This window comes from Eschrichtius robustus, chromosome 11, assembly GCF_028021215.1.
Source record: "Eschrichtius robustus isolate mEscRob2 chromosome 11, mEscRob2.pri, whole genome shotgun sequence".
Lineage (NCBI taxonomy): Eukaryota > Metazoa > Chordata > Mammalia > Artiodactyla > Eschrichtiidae > Eschrichtius > Eschrichtius robustus.
This window is the reverse complement of record NC_090834.1, coordinates 4995970-5008808: the sequence shown is the minus strand read 5'-3', so window position 1 is coordinate 5008808 and position 12839 is coordinate 4995970. Positions and strand designations below refer to the sequence as shown.

Here is a 12839-nt window from a genome sequence, read left to right as displayed (position 1 = left end):
AAAAGTTTTTCTTAGTATAATTTAAATGCCTCCTTTAAAGAGCAGCAAAGAATGTGCAGTCATCTTTAACCTACCATACCACAGCTCTACTTGGAACCCTGAGGCCAACTAGTTCCATCATGTGTCACATTCCTGTCACCTCCCTTGTTCACTGCCCCCCAAGGCAAGCTCTTGCAACATACCGAGAGTGTACTCCTCCTAGCCCTATTCAGGGCTACAGTTGTGGGAGCTCAATATCACAAACAAACAACTGAGGGATTTGGACTGTTAAAGACAGTCATGGTATGAAACAAAATACACTGTTCAATAAATAGTAATTTCCAAAATTATTTCTAACTACCTACAAATATGTATAAAAAGAAGTCTAGGATGATCTTCCTGAATATTAATGACAGTTACTTTTGAGTAGTAAGATTTTGGATATACCCTCCATACCACCAGGTTTTTTATAATGGGCATATATAATATTTTTAAGTAATAAAGTGACTCTTTTAAAATGAAGAGTATTCAGCTCCAGACCCACCCCCACTAAAAGCACAAACCCACATTCTCCCATGACAGTTTAATTCACTTCAGGCTTTATCTACCACTTCTGCAGACATGATTACAAATCTATATTCTTAACATCTCTGGCCACCCCTATTCCCTACTCCCCAAGTCCCAGTTCCCCATTGCTACCTGCTTCCTAGAAGGAATCAACTGAATTTTCCACTGGCAATGCAAACGAAATAAATCCAATAGAAAATCCCACTTGTCCACATACACTAGCACACCCTCTTTATTTCCCAATGTGCATTAGGAACAAGAAGTGCAGTAAGTCCTCAAGTCACTCAAGTTTAAAACCTAAAAGTTGTCTTTAACTTGGACCTCTCCCTTACCCCACATACAAAGTTGTCAAGCCTGCCATGCCACCTCTGTAACGCATTTGACATCTAATATTTCATTCCTACAAACACCACACTAGTTTCAGTCTTCATCATCTACGTTCTGAAATACCACTAACAACCACAGGTCAAGCAATAAATATGATAAAGTTTACTATCCTCAATATAAAACATAAAACACGGCACAGGAGTGAACAACAAATGTTTTTTGATGGAAGGAAGGAAGGAGGGAGGGGAGGGGAAGGGGAGGGAAGGAGAGGGGAGGGAAGGAGAGGGGAGGGAAGGGGAGGGAGGGGAAGGGAGGGGAGGGGAGGGGAAGGGAAGGGGAGGAAGGGGGAGGAAGGGGGAGGGAGGGGGAGGGAGGGGAGGAGAGGGGAGGGGAGGGGAGAGGGGGGAGGGGAGGACAGAAGGGGGAGGGGAGGGGAGGGGAGGGGAAGATGGGGAGGGGAGGGGAGGGGAGGAGGGGGGGAGGGGAGGGGAGAGGAGGGGGAGGGGAGGGGAGAGGAGGGGGAGGGGAGGGGAGAGGAGGGGGAGGGGAGGGGAGAGGAGGGGGAGGGGAGGGGAGAGGAGGGGGAGGGGAGGGGAGGGGAGGGGAGAGGAGGGGGAGGGGAGGGGAGGGGAGAGGAGGGGGAGGGGAGGGGAGGGGAGGGGAGGGGAGGAAAAAATAGTCTTCCCACTTCCCATCTCTTTTTCCTCCAGCAAATCATTCTGCAGTTATTCAATCTTCCTAAAACATAGCTCTAATCAGGTCACAAAAGCCATTATTTAGCAATGTCACATGAATAAAATAAAAACTCAACTTGGCATTCAAACCATTCCAACATGGGGACTCTTCCTCTCTCCTCTGCTTTATTACCCCAAATTCTATTCCACTACACACATAGGTGATCTATTTTCCAATCTCTGTCTTTGCTCATGTGCCCCATGAAATAACATCTCTCATAGTTTTACTTCTCAAAATCCTATTTATCCTTCAAAGCTCAGTGAAAATGTCACTTCTGCAACACGACAAACCCAAAGCAATCTGCAATCTTCCTTGTATTAGAGCACTCACAGCATTTTGTAACTTTCTTGTGTCATTTAACACATACTGATCTGTAATTAAAATATTTATAAATATATTATATTCACCACCAAATGAATTTTAAGTTTCCTGTAAACAAGAACCACAACTTTTATTTACTTATCTCCCATTCACCCAACATAATGCCTAGCATAATTACATAAAAGACTCCAAGAAATGAGAGAACTACTCATCAATAATAATAAAACACAACAGCAGTAGCAGCTAAATTTGAGTGCTTTATATATGCCAGATACTACTTTAATATACATATAATTTATTTCTCACAACAACTTGAGAAAGTTAGTGTTATTATCTCCATTTTACAGAAAAGAAAATTGAGGCAGAGAGATAACTTACTCGAGGTTTAACACTATAATATTCTTCAATTGGATAAGTAATTCTACAATTAACATCTTTCTATATATAGCTAGTTCCTTACTTTGGACTACTTCATTAGATTTTAAAAATTATAACACTGAGCCAAAAGTATAGATGTTTTGATGGTTCTTATACTTTTAAATGCTTTCTAAAAGGATTAACTATTTTATAAACCCCCAACAATGTATGAGGATAACAATTTTACTGCCTCCTTGTCAGCCTAGTACGTCACTATCATCTTCCCACTCTCTTAGTTCAAACTGGCAAAGGATGACATGCATAATTCTTCATCTTAAATAATAGTACTCTTAAGGCTTATGACCAGTGTTTTGGGGTAGTTATTGCTATTCTCATAAATGATGTTTTAAGAGATACTCTGCCTGAGTAATTTACAGGGAATTATTTCATAGTATTTACATAGACAAAAGGAAATCAAGCTCTGAATCTATTCAAATATTCTTTAAAGCTTTGATAATATTCTATTCATTCATTTATTCAACAAACCTTTATTGACAGCCCACCAGGATCAGGTATGATACTAGTCCCTGGTCAAATCAATAAAATACTATCCCTACCTTCAAAAGGATCACAGTTCTTTAAACATCAAAGTCAACCTGAGCTTGGGTGAGCTGGTTCATGAATCAGAAACTGACTTAAAGAGGGGTCACTCTCAAGTCAGTTTTAGTACTGATTCCAACTGGAAGTATTTAAATTTCACACAGAGTTCAAGATGGTGGAATAGAAGGATGTGCTCTCACTCCCTCTTGTGAGAGCACGGGAATCACAACTAACTGCTGAACAATCATCAACAGGAAGACACTGGAACTCAACAAAAAAGATACCTCACATCCAAAGACAAAGGAGTAGCCACAATGAGACGGTAGGAGGGGTGCAATCAAAATCAAATCAAATCCCATAACTGCTGGATGGGTGACTCACAAACTGGAGAACACTTATACCACAGAAGTCCACCCACTGGAGTGAAGGTTCTGAGCCCCACATCAGGCTTCCCAACCTGGGGGTCTGGGAAAGGGAGGAGGAATTCCTAGAGAATCAGACTTTGAAGGCTAGCGGGATTTGACTGCAGGACTTCGACAGGACTGGGGGAAACAGAGATTCCACTCTTGGAGGGCACACACAAAGTAGTGTGTGCATCGGGACCCAGGGGAAAGAGCAGTGACCCCATAGGAGACTGAACCACACATACCTGCTAGTGTTGGAGGGTCTCCTGCAGAGGCAAGGGTGGCTGTGTCTCACTGTGAGGCCAAGGACACTGGCAGCAGAAGTTCTGAGAAGTACTCCTTGGCGTGAGCCATCAAAGACTCTGCCATTAGCCCCACCAAAGAGCCCGGGTAGGCTCCAGTGTTGGGTCGCCTCAGGCCAAACAACCAACAGGGAGGGACCCAGCCCCACCCATCAGCAGACAAGTGGATTAAAGTTTTACTGAGCTCTACCCACCAGAGCAACAGCCAGCTCTACCCACCACCAGCCCCTCCCATCAGGAAACTTGCACAAGCCACTCAGATAGACTATCCACCAGAGGGCAGACAGCAGAAGCAAGAAGAACTACAATCCTGCAACCTGTGAAATAAAAACCACATTCACAGAAAGATAGACAAGATAAAAAGGCAGAGGGCTATGTACCAGAGGAAGGAACAAGATAAAACCCCAGAAAAACAACTAAAGGAAGTGGAAATAGGCAACCTTCCAGAAAAAGAATTCAGAATAATGATAGTGAAGATGATCCAGGACCTCGGAAAAAGAATGGAGACAAAGATCGAGAAGATGCAAGAACTGTTTAACAAAGACCTAGAAGAATTAAAGAACAAACAAACAGAGATGAACAATACAATAACTGAAATGAAAACTACACTAGAAGGAATCAACAGCAGAATAACTGAGGTAGAAGAACAGATAAGTGACCTGGAAGACGGAATGGTGGAATTCACTGCTGTGGAACAGAATAAAGAAAAAAGAATGAAAAGAAATGAAGACAGCCTAAGAGACCTCTGGGACAACATTAAATGCAACAACATTCGCATTATAGGGGTCCAAGAAAGAGAAGAGAGAGAGAAAGGACCCGAGAAAATATTTTAAGAGATTAGAGTCGAAAACTTCCCTAACATGGGAAACGAAACAGCCACCCAAGTCCAGGAAGCGCAGAGAGTCCCATACAGGATAAACCCAAGGAGAAACACGCCAAGACACATAGTAATCAAAGTGGCAAAAATTAAAGACAAAGAAAAATTACTGAAAGCAGCAAGGGAAAAACAACAAATAACATACAAGGGAACTCCCATAAGGTTAACAGCTGATTTCTGAGCAGAAACTCTACAAGCCAGAAGGGAGTGGCATGATATACTTAAAGTGACTAAAGGGAAGAACCTACAACCAAGATTACTCTACCCTGCAAGGATCTCATTCAGATTCGAGGGAGGAATCAAAAGCTTTACAGACAAGCAAAAGCTAAGAGAATTCAGCACCACAAAACCAGCTCTACAAGAAATGCTAAAGGAACTTCTCTAAGTGGGAAACACAAGAGAAGAAAAGCACCTACAAAAACAAACCCAAAACAATCAAGAAAATGGTCATAGGAACATACATATCGATAATTACCTTAAACATGAATGGATTAAATGCTCCAACCAAAAGATACAGGCTTGCTGAATGGATACAAAAACAAGACCCAGGGCTTCCCTGGTGGCGCAGTGGTTGAGAATCGGCCTGCCAATGCAGGGGACACGGGTTCAAGTCCTGGTCTGGGAAGATCCCACATGTCGCGGAGCAACTAGGCCCATGAGCCACAACTACTGAGCCTGCGCGTCTGGAGCTTGTGCTCTGCAAGAGAGGCCGCGACAGCGAGAGGCCCACGCACCACGATGAAGAGTGGCCCCCGCTTGCCACAACTAGAGAAAGCCTCACACAGAAACGAAGACCCAACACAGCCATAAATAAATAAATAAACAAATATTAAAAAAAAAAAAAAAGTAAAGCAATAAATTAAAGAAAAAAAAACAAGACCCATATACATGCTGTCTACAAGAGACCCACTTCAGACCTAGGGACACATACAGACTGAAAGTGAGGGGAGGGAAAAAGATATTCCATGCAAATGGAAATCAAAAGAAAGCTGGAGTAGCAATACTCATATCAGATAAAATAAACTTTAAAATAAAGAATGTTACAAGAGACAAGGAAGGACACTACATAATGATCAAGGGATCAATCCAAGAAGAAGATATAACAATTATAAATATATATACACCCAACATAGGAGCACCTCAATACATAAGGAAACTGCTAACAGCAATAAAAGATGAAATCGACACGAACACAATAACAGTGGGGGACTTTAACACCTCACTTACACCAATGGATAGATCATCCAGACATAAAATTAATAAGGAAACAAGCTTTAAATGACACAATAGACCAGATAGATTTAATTGACAGTTATAGGACATTCCATCCAAAAACAGCAGATTACACTTTCTTCTCAAGTGCACACGGAACATTCTCCAGGATAGATCACATCTTGGGTCACAAATCAAGCCTCAGTAAATTTAAGAAAACTGAAATCAGATCAAGCATCTTTTCTGACCACAGCACTATGAGATTAGAAATCAATTACAGGGAAAAAAACGTAAAAAACACAAACACATGGAGGCTAAACAATATGTTACTAAATAACCAAGAGATCACTGAAGAAATCAAAGAGGAAATCAAAAAATACCTAGAGACAAATGACAATGAACACACGACGATCCAAAACCTATGGGATGCAGCAAAAGCAGTTCTAAGAGAGAAGTTTATAGCTATACAACCCTACCTCAAGAAACAAGAAAAATCTTAAATAAACAATCCAACCTTACACCTAAAGGAACTAGAGAAAGAAGAACAAACAAAACCCAAAGTTAGCAGAAGGAAAGAAATCATAGAGAGCAGAGCAGAAATAAATGAAATAGGAACAAAGAAAACAATAGCAAAGATCAATAAAATTAAAAGCTGGTTCTTTGAGAAGATAAACAAAATTGATAAGCCATTAGCCAGACTCATCAAGAAAAAGAGGGAGAGGACTCAAATCAATAAAATCAGAAATGAAAAAGGAGAAGTTACAACAGACACCACAGAAATACAAAGCATCCTAAGAGACTACTACCAGCAACTCTATGCCAATAAAATGGACAACTTGGAAGAAACGGACAAATTCTTAGAAAGGTATAACCTTCCAAGACTGAACCAGGAAGAAATAGAAAATATGAACACACCAATCACAAGTAATGAAATTGAAGCTGTGATTAAAAATCTCCCAACAAACAAAAGTCCAGGACCAGATGGCTTCACAGGTGAATTCTATCAAACATTTAGAGAAGAGCTAACACCATCCTTTTCAAACTCTTCCAAAAATTGCAGAGGAAGGAACACTCCCAAACACATTCTATGAGGCCACCATCACCCTGATACCAAAACCAGACAAAGATACTACAAAAAAAGAAAATTACAGACCAATATCACTGATGAATATAGATGCAAAAATTCTCAACAAAATACTAGCAAACAGAATCCAACAACACATTAAAAGGATCACACACCATGATCAAGTGGGATTTATCCCAGGGATGCAAGGATTCTTCAATATATGCAAATCAATCAACGTGATACACCATATTAACAAATTGAAGAATAAAAACCATATGATCATCTCAATAGATGCAGAAAAAGCTTTTGACAAAATTCAACACCTATTTATGATAAAAACTCTCCAGAAAGTGGGCATAGAGGGAACCTACCTCAACATAATAAAGGCCATATACGACATCATTCTCAATGGTGAAAAACTGAAAGCATTTCCTCTAAGATCAGGAACGAGACAAGGATGTCCACTCTCACCACTATTATTCAACATAGTTTTGGAAGTCCTAGCCATGGCAATCAGAGAAGAAAAAGAAATAAAAGGCATACAAATCGGAAAAGAAGAAGTAAAAACTGTCACCGTTTGCAGATGACATGATACTATACATAGAGAATCCTACAGATGCCACCAGAAAACTACTAGAGCTAATCAGTGAATTTGGTAAAGTTGCAGGATACAAAATTAATGCACAGAAATCTCTTGCATTCCTATACACTAATGATGAAAAATCTGAAAGAGAAATTATGGAAACACTCCCATTTACCACTGCAACAAAAAGAATAAAATACCTAGGAATAAACCTACCTAGGGAGACAAAAGACCTGTATGCAGAAAACTATACGACACTGATGAAAGAAATTACATATGATACCAACAGATGGAGAGATGTACCATGTTCTTGGATTGGAGGAATCAATATTGTGAAAATGACTATACTACCCAACGCAATCTACAGATTCAATGCAATCCCTATCAAACTACCAATGGCATTTTTTACGGAACTAGAACAAATCATCTTAAAATTTGTATTGAGACACAGAAGACCCTGAATAGCCAAAGCAGTCTTGAGGGAAAAAAACGGAGCTGGAGGAATCAGACTCCCGGACTTCAGACTGTACTACAAAGCTACAGTAATCAAGACAATATGGTACTGGCACAAAAACAGAAACATAGATCAATGGAACAGGATAGAAAGCCCAGAGATAAACCCACACACCTATGGTCAACTAATCTATGACAAAGGAGGCAAGGATATACAATGGAGAAAAGACAGTCTCTTCAATAAGTGGTGCTGGGAAAACTGGACAGCTACATGTAAAAGAATGCAATTAGAACACTCCCTAACACCATACACAAAAATAAACTCAAAATGGATTAGAGACCTACATGTAAGCCCAGATACTATAAAACTCTTAGAGGAAAACATAGGAAGAACACTCTTTGACATAAATCACAGCAAGATCTTTTTGATCCACCTCCTAGAGTAATGGAAGCAAAAACAAAAATAAACAAATGGGACCTAATGAAACTTCAAAGCTTTTGCACAGCAAAGGAAACCATAAACAAGACGAAAAGACAACCCTCAGAATGGGAGAAAATATATGCAAATGAATCAACGGACAAAGGATTAATCTCCAAAATATATAAACAGCTCATGCAGCTCAATATTAAAAAAACAAACAACCCAATCCAAAAATGGGCAGAAGACCTAAATCGACATTTCTCCAAAGAAGACATACAGATGGCCAAGAAGCACATGAAAGATGCTCAACATCACTAATCATTAGAGAAATGCAAATCAAAACTACAATGAGGCATCACCTCACACCAGTTAGAATGGGCATCATCAGAAAATCTACAAACAACAAATGCTGGAGAGGGTGTGGAGAAGAGGGAACCCTCTTGCACTGTTGGTGGGAATGTAAATTGATACAGCCACTATGGAGAACAGTATGGAGGTTCCTTAAAAAACTAAACATAGAATTACCATATGACCCAGCAATCCCACTACTGGGCATATACCCAGAGAAAACCGTAATTCAAAAAGACACATGCACCCCAATGTTCATTGCAGCACTATTTACAATAAGCCAGGTCATGGAAGCAACCTAAATGCCCATCGACAGACGAATGGATAAGATAGATGTAGTACATATATACAATGGAATATTACTGAGCCATAAAAAGGAACGAAATTGGGTCATTTGTAGAGACGTGGATGGATCTAGAGACTGTCATACAGAGTGAAGTAAGTCAGAAAGAGAAAAACAAATATCGTATATTAACGCATGTATGTGGAACCTAGAAAAATGGTGCAGATGAACCGGTTTGCAGGGCAGAAGTAGAGACACAGATGTAAAGAACAAACATATGGCACCAATGGGGGAAAGCGGCGGGGGGGTGATGGGGGGGTGGGATGAATTGGGAGATTGGGATTGACATGTATACACTGATGTGTATAAAATGGATGACTAATAAGAACCTGTTATATAAAAAAATAAATAAAATAAAATTCAAAAATTAAAAAAAAGGTTAAAATGCTAAAAAAAAAAAAAAAAAGTACTGTTATCACTATTACTCGTTTCTCCACATACTTCTAAAATCCTGGCTGAATCTTCCCTCTCCTCATTTTCTTGTGCTCCACACCCCCAACAATACGCTGATGACTCAGGCTGTAGTGACCTATGACCCCAAGGTTCCTTCTGCTCTATCCGTGCTTAGACACACCCTCGTGTACTTCTGTACTGTGTGCCTACTATGTACCACCTGCTGTGCAAGACACAGTGCACAGTGAGTAAAGCTGACATGGTCTCTGCCCTCCTGGAGCCTGGAGTCCACTGCCTCTCTCACAGTCATTTAGCCAACCAAGAGAAAAGGGTAACACAATGCCGCTCAGATTACCTCTTACAGCAAATGCTGTAGTGCAAGGATGACAAGAATACACTAAATTAGATACGGAAAATAACAGGATGCCATTAAGATAAGGGACAAAGTCAAAAGAGAACCATTCTGAAATTCATTAGAAACAGCAAAAAATTTCCTAGAAAACCTATAATGAGTCAAACAACTACAAGGTTAAAAATATAAAGACACTACTAAGACATAAAAAAAAAACACTGACCACTGACCAATCTACAAGGTAAAAAATCGGATACGGGTATGAAAGAACAATATATTCCAACATATTTTTTAGCTTTTTAGAAAAAAAAAATCATACAGAATAAAGGAAAATATGTATATCAGAGTTGAAATAAACTCAGAGGGCTCAATTCTAAAGGATTTCATATTTATAAAAAGCACTGAATTGGCATTAATATTGAGATTTTTATTACTAGTAGATACTCAAGAAAAGAGGTGCTCAGGCCAAACCATAAGTGCAGGCTCCCAGCTGAGACCCTGCTGCTGGCTCAGAGTCACATGAGCAGAGTGGTTTCCCAAAGCACACTCATTTTCTACCACACGAAAATCTATCCCAAACTGTTTTTCACTATGTGGCATTCTTGAAGGGTTGCGATTCAAGAGAGAGATTATAAGAAGAAACATAGCCAGCTATACATGATATCAAATGTATTCCTTTGAGAAATATGACTAAATAAGGAAACAAATGAACTAACAGGAACAGTTGATACCTATCCAAACCTCTCAGCCCTTTACAGAAATTGTTTCCTTTTTTTGTATTGAAGTATAATTGATTTATAGTATTATATTAGTTTCAGGTGTACAGCACCATGATTCAGTATTTTTATAGATTATACTCCACCTAGTTATTATAAAATAATGGCTATATTTCCCTGTGCTGTACAATCTATCCTTGTTGCTCATCTATTTTTTTTTTTGTTTTGCTCATCTATTTTACACACAGTAGTTTGTACCTCTTAATCCCATACCCCTATCTTGCCCCTCCCCTTTTCCCTCTCCCCACCGGTAACCACTAATTTGTCTTCTACACCTGGGAGTCTGTTTGTTTTGTTACAGACATTCATTTGTTTTATTTTTTAGATTCCACACATAAGTGATAACATACAGTATCTGTCTTTCTCTGACTTATTTCACTAAGCATAATACTCTCTAGGTCCATCTGGGTTGCTGCAAATGGCAGAATTTTATTCTTTTTTATGGCCGAGTAGTATTTCATTGTATATACATACCACAGCTTCTTTATCCATTCATCATCTGTTGATGGACACTTGGGTTTCTTCCGTACCTTGACTATTATACATAATGCTGTTGTGAACACTGGGGTGCATGTATCTTTTTGAATTCGTGTTTTTAAAAATTGCTTCCTTGTATGAAAACATCAGATGCAGCAATACCAGAGACAGCAATGTTGGTGCTTCTCAAGTCCAATGTATTTAGGATGAGATCCTACTTTGCCACCTCACCAGCTGATATCAATCAATCTTCCTCTTTAAGCTTGTGATACCTCCTCTGCAAAACAGGGAAAAGCAGATGTCTGTATTTTCTACTGTATGTCTAACAAATGTGTACAAAGAATACAATCGTTAACTGCTTTGAGAATTTTACGTTGATGTCTATTTTCCCTAATTATCTTATGTCACTGAAATATAGCCTCTGAAATTAAGGTATCTCATTTTACATATTAATTTACTAACATAAGACTTATCCTGATATCCTAATTTTATTTCTTAATATTGACAGCTATGATGAATAAAAACAGCAATTTATCTATAACAAAGCTTTAAAAAAACTATTCAGGTTGAACCTGTGGAGAATTTTTTTAACTATACTTAGACAACCATGTTACTGCTGACTAACAACTGGTTCATACAGAACGGTGAGGATTGATACCCACCTCTTCCTACCATCAGAAGTGAAATACCATACTTCTTTGTTTTGCTCTAAGGAATATTCTCACTTCGTATACTGTAGCAGGATTATTTCTGAAACTATCACACTGTAAGCTCTTCAACTGTCTAATTATTGAATACATTTGTGTTTTTGTTAATAGCTTTATGGTATTTTCCATCTCTTTTGAAGAGTTTATTATGTCATTAATGAGAAAAAACAAGAAGGAAGGAAATTAAGGTTCATTAAGCACCAAATGCGTGCCAGACACTATAAAAATTAACCTACATATGTCATACCTAATTTAATCTTCAAAAAATCCTGTGAGAAAAAGTAAAGCAGCTCCCCCTGCCCCAGCCCCAAGGTCACAAGGCTCTAGAATGCCAGGATCTGAATAACAGCAATCCTTACTCCAGACCACGCTATTACCTGTGATATCAGCTTTTTAAAAAATCTTCCTGCTTTTTCAGATTATAAAAATAATACCTGTTCATTGCCAAAATTCTGGGAAGTACAAAAAAATACAAAGACTATTAAGCACTATCTGAACTCCTACCATCCAGAGATAACTACTGCTTACATCTCAGTGAATTTTTTTCTTCATAAAATAAAAAAGTTTCAGGGTTTTTTTTATTATTACGTTAAATTACAAATTAATACATGGATACACTCTCATTGTTAAAAGTCAAGTAGGAGTCAAAGTAAGCCTTTTCTTATCTCCAGTTCCAGTCATTATTAACAGTTTTACTAAAAAGACTTTTCTTTATGCCTGTACATGCTTATATACAAATATAAATATAGTTCATTTAGTGTATTTTCATAAATATCTTATTTTTCTGTGCATGTGTGTGTATTATTCTATACCTTGCTTTTCTGCATCTTATGTGGCTTGATGATCTTTCCAGATCTTTTATATACAGGGCTGACTCATGCTTTTTAATTTATTTTATTTATTTATTTATTTTTTCGCTGCGTTGGGTCTTCGTTGCTGTGCGCAGGCTTTCTCTAGTTGCTGCGAGCACGGGCTACTCTTCATTGCAGTGCGCAGGCTTCTCATTGCGGTGGCTTCTCTTGTGGCGGAGCACGGGCTCTAGGCGCGCGGGCTTCAGTAGTTGCGGCACACGGGCTCAGCAGTTGCGGCTCGTGGGCTCTAGAGTGCAGGCTCAGTAGTTGTGGCACATGGGCTTAGTTGCTCCACGGCATGTGGGATCTTCCCAGACCAGGGCTCGAACCCATGTCCCCTGCACTGGCAGGTGGATTCTTAACCACTGCACCACCAGGGAAGTCCCCT

General features: G+C 39.2%; 1 protein-coding gene across 3 annotated transcripts in view; it reads right to left on the bottom strand.

The window, feature by feature from the left end:
* Nucleotides 1–12839, bottom strand: part of ARHGAP32 (Rho GTPase activating protein 32) — a 273441-nt gene that overhangs the window by 230275 nt on the left and 30327 nt on the right. The window contains exon 2 of one of the 3 annotated variants that reach the window (XM_068554525.1): nt 10891–11170. The exons of the other annotated variants lie outside the window; for them this stretch is intronic. The gene's annotated coding sequence lies outside the window, so the exon portion shown is untranslated. The remainder of the gene's footprint in view (nt 1–10890; nt 11171–12839) is intronic. 3 annotated transcript variants of the gene reach the window in all.